The 4,826-nt window shown below is 50.8% G+C and overlaps 1 long non-coding RNA gene across 1 annotated transcript; it reads left to right on the forward strand.

The window, feature by feature from the left end:
- The first annotated feature begins 2,425 nt into the window (after positions 1–2,425).
- On the forward strand, positions 2,426–4,202 carry LOC114635362. The gene is made up of 3 exons (XR_003713457.1): positions 2,426–2,484; positions 2,792–2,927; positions 4,113–4,202. It is a non-coding gene; the product is annotated as an uncharacterized LOC114635362 (long non-coding RNA).
- Positions 4,203–4,826: the final 624 nt, after the last annotated feature.

Consider the following 4,826-nt stretch of genomic DNA (forward strand, 5'->3'; position numbering starts at 1 on the left):
TGTCTGGGAGCAGAGTGGATGTTGTTCTTTCCCCTCCTCTGAACATACTGAGTCTATTCAATGGATGTTCTTCTTGTTCAAACCAGCCACCATTCTATCTCTTACCACACAGAGACCCAGATATGAAGGGAGGTCAGTGGTCCAGGCACAAGGGAAACTTTAGCACTTGGTGTCTGATGAACATGGTGCCCAGGGGACATGTCAGGAAGAATGTAGAGTAGGCAACATGTGACAATTGGCCAAGAAGTGAAACACATTATTCAGATCAGAGTCTAAAAGGTGACCATGGCTCTGGTCTTCTACAGTAGAAATAAGAGTCTATCACAGGCCACCTGGGAACATGGGCCAATGGACAGAGTGTGAGGAGTCTTCAGCATGCAGGCAGGCACTCAACGACTCAGTGAGCACTGTGGGATCCTTGGCAGTGAGAGGGGGCAGGGATCAGTTTGCAGACCCGAAGCTCTTGCTCCTGGATAGTGAGGTCTTCCACTCAGATGCCCTGTGTGGGCGAATGGAGAATTGATCCCCAGTGTGGACTCACACAGAGCTTTCTCACGTCTCCATAACTGGCAATTCTGAGGACGGTCTCTGAAGGTCTCCACAGAAGGTTCTGGCAGGCTTAACCTCTCCTGCGAGCAGTGGAATGGAGAACGTGTCCTTTTATCCACCGTTTCTCTTCCCTCTGTCATTCCTCACGGTCAGGAAGCATGTTCCTGATGGGTTCCCTAATAAGCCTCATGTGAGGTCATTACCCCTGGGGGTGTCTTCGGGAATCCCTGGGGTCAGCACTCACTTGTATTTAGCATGAAATTGTGGGAGTTTGTCTAAAGGTAATGGAAGCCGTCAGGAATCTGAAAGCAGTTTTTAACCAAATCTGTATTCTCAAGGGCCGAGAAGGCCCCTTTGGTTCATGTGCAGGGCAGAGCCATGGGAATAGATTTCTAGAAGCTTTTGCATGAGTCAAGAAGAGTCCCAAAGCAGACTGGAGGTGGGTCTGCCTCTCCTTGTCCCTCTGCAGCTGGCCCTTGCTCAAACCATTTTTAGAGTTTCTGATCCTAGCCAATCTTGGCCTTGCATGATGGCTGAGGAATGCCCCTGTGCCCAGTCAGGCCGGCAGGCGTGGGTTGCAACAATTTAACCAGTGGGACCTGTAGATGGCAGACACCAAAGGGAGTGCCTGACTGAGGGAGAGAGAGTGCACAGGAAGGCCATGGAGGACTCAGTTCCCTGATGTCCTGGATAAAGGTTCACAATGAAGGGAAGTCATGCATCTAGTTCTTAGGGACCCAGTCAGCTGATACAACACAGGCGCAGTATGTCATGGCAGGGATCCAGCTTGGCTAAACTGCAGGTATCTTGAGATTCAGCCATCAGGAGTGTCCATTAGATGGTCCTCCCTGCTCTCCCTGCCCAGTCTCCCTGCCTTTCCAATGGCACATGGGACCTTACCACAGGACCCTGTGCTGTCAGTATTAGACACACGCCTGACATCCTTGGGGTCAAGGAGACAACAGCAGCCACTGTGAATGTCACCATTATCCCATTATCCTGCTCACCACACAACCCCTCCCTCTAACTCCTGGCAGACCACCAGGCTTCCTGCTTCCCTTGTCCTCAGTTAATCCATAGCTCCCCCCTGAAGACTGTGGTGCTTGGCGTCCCATCACTGTCTGTACATCCCTTTTGTCCCATGCCACCTTCTGTTACGTGGATGACTGTTTCATCCATTTTTCTGAACAGCCAGTTGTATTTATTCAACCCAAGGCTATGGAACAGCAGACAGGCAGAGACAGGTGACCTGGGACAGCCTCAGGGGCAGCAAGCTTGTTCCCAACTGTGGAAGGAGTTGGAAGCACATGGTCTGTGTGTTTTCATTTCGATTTCAAATGACCTTAACATCTTTGAATAATGTTATCTACTTGCATTTAGTCACTCAGTGTGTTCATGTGTGTTCATTGGTGGGGCGGTGAGTTCCTGCCATGGCAGGCTTAGTTTGTCAGAGAACAGCTTCAGGAAGTCAGGCCTCCCCTTCCACCACAGGTTCCCCAGGATCAAATCCACATCGTCACGTTTGGTTCAAGAGCCTTGTTTTTTGACCCATCCTACCCAGGCCAAAGATATGGCTCCTGCCTCCAGATTGGTTGACACTGCCCAGCACAATTTGTTTGGCGTCTGATAAAGTCAGTCTGCTCTCAGTGCCCTGAAATGTGCTGTTGTGTAAAATCTGGCCAGCGAAGGAGCGGGCAGCACACGGAGAGCTGGAGAGCCCAGGTGCTTTCTGGCCAGGACCTGGCTAGGGCTTTTCAAAGTGCAGCTCCAACCTGGTTTTCTGGCTGTTCCTCTGGGCTGACAACTGTGCTGAATTTGTTCTCTATGCAGCCACCTGCAGAGGGCGCTTTTCAACAAAGTTCCATTGAGTTAGAAATGCTTACAGAAGCAGGGTTTACAAGTTTCCAGCAACTTCTGCCGTTTCTTCTTTAAGAGGTAGCTTTTCCCAGTGTTATCCCTGGGCAGTTTGTGTTCGGGGGTGGGGTGGGGGAGAGGTTGAGGTGGGGGTTGATCTGAAGTAAGCAGGAACCCAAAGCTGAAGTTAGCATTTTATCCTGAGAACATTAGAGTAAAATTGTAGTTCATTTTATTTCTAGGTGATCCTAGAGCCCTGAGGGAGGAATTACAAGTGAAGTCTCCACAGTGTAGAGAGCGGTTTGACCCCTAGCTGCACATTAACGGAGATACATATATAAAGTAAATTCTTTCTCACCTTCGCCACCACTGTCCCTGCACCCCACAGGGATCTACTCATTGGTCCTTTAGATGGCCTGACACCTTGCCAGGGCTCCACCCACTCTCCTGTCACCAGCAATGCTACCCTCAACAGCACCACCAGCTCTGTCACTACCCTGAAGTCACTGCCTAACAGACAAAGGGTGAGTGGATGCTGTTGCTGCCAGAGAGGCAGGGCTGTGGCTGCAGCTCACAGCACCCGTGGGAAGGAGGGGGAGGCACTGCTGTTTCTTCTCCATTTCAAGACTCTTGCTCTTGCTTTCTCCCTCAGTGAAAAAGTTTCCCCAGTGCCTCAGTTTCCCCAGATGTCATGTTGCTTTCTCCTGCACAGCCCATTCTGTGTTTTCAGGCTGTTTCCCCTTCCTCTAGTCTTGTCTGCCCCTCACTTCAGACTCTCTCTGCTGTCTTCTCTTTGACCCACTAGCTATCCACATGAACCTTGTTCTCAGCCACAGAAACACGAAATCCTCAGTGTTCAGTTCACAGACTTGCTCTCACTCACTTCCCCCTCCTACTGGCCAGTGTGTCCAGGCCATCTTCCTTGACTCCTGTGCTGCTTATGGGTAGGTGTCACTGAAGCCATCTTCCTGCAGTCTTGTGGCTTTTGACAAGTTCTGCAGACACAGCTCCAGCTCCCTATCCACCTGTTGTCCTGTTCCTCCAGCAGCCCTGATGTTTGTCTCATTGTGTAGCTGCACTTAGAGTCTGCTACAAGGGTATACACATCCAGTGCAAGGCAGGCGAGCCCAAATGCTGCCCCTCTGACTCTGGCTCCTCTCTTCATTGACCAAGCAGGACTTCAAAGGCTTTCCACACCTGAGCAGACACCAGGCAGGGAATTTCACTGTGATCATCCTCCTGGCCATTCTGACAGCACAGACATACTGCCTGATTACTTTCAGAGTTCTGTTGATATTTTTCAGTGCTTTGGAAACCTTTCTAGAAGCCTCAGCCAGGGTCACTGAAGTCACATTCATTATATCCCTGGCGGTTTAAACCAGGCATCTTGGTTCAGCTTCGTCTGAAATCTTGCTTTCTTTAGCCACAGTGGTAGCACCGATGGCAGTAGCTGCTACTCCCAGCCCTGACCCCACTCCTAAGAGCTGCAGACTGCCCCCTCATGTGAAGGGGACCACAATTATAGCAGCCATGCCCAGAACCCCAGAGGCAGTGCCCGTGGACTGGCCAACACGTTGAAGATGTCACAACCCTGTGCATCTCTTTAATTTTGTCACCCTGGGCTCAGAGCTTCCTGATGTTCACCGTGAGCTTACTTTTCAGTTCAAGAAAACCATCTAAAACCTCTTCCTGTTCTACGCTTTTTGAAGGCTCTTGCTGCCGTCCACAGCATTGTGTACTTCCTGCTCCTGAGCCTCATGGAACAAGTCAAGGCCACAGACAAAGATTCAAGAGCATCTGAGACGCAGCTGTAGTAAGTGCTAGGCCAGCAGTTGAGTTCCTCTGAATGTGGACAGTTTACCAGGGGAATTTCTCTTGTGGATAAGGACCCGGGAAATCCTCTGTCTCCAGTTGTACAAACTGTTTTCTGACCATGATGACTTTGGAAGCTGTCTCAGCGTTCCTGATATTCAGGGAGCTCTGAGCAGAGCAGAGGAGAGTCCCAAATATTACCTGAGAACTTTCCAGCAAAGACTGTGTGGGAAGGGCACACTCAAGCACAGCCCTGCACACCCTTGGATGATGTCAGAGCATGGGTGATGCGGTACCCTCCTCCTCTCATGTGTCCTCTGCTTTGTGCCCTCTGTCCCTCCCTCTCCTTCCAGTCCTGCTGTCCTGCCTTCTACCTATGCTTCCATTCCAGGGGCACTCACAGTCACTCCTCACCCCTGCCTGTGACCCTGATCCTGGTCTCTCTGGCCTTCGAGAAGGATGCTGGCTCTTGATTCTCTATCCCTGACCTCTTGCTCATCCAAGGCTGTCACCATGTCCTATCAGACTGAATTTCCATTTCTATGTTTCCCACTGAACATGGCCTGGAGCTCCCTGCCTGAGTAGGGTCAGTCAGGGTCCAACGCAGTTCC

This window comes from Grammomys surdaster, unplaced genomic scaffold (genome assembly GCF_004785775.1).
Source record: "Grammomys surdaster isolate TR1022 unplaced genomic scaffold, NIH_TR_1.0 100058, whole genome shotgun sequence".
In the NCBI taxonomy this organism is placed as follows: Eukaryota; Metazoa; Chordata; class Mammalia; order Rodentia; family Muridae; genus Grammomys; species Grammomys surdaster.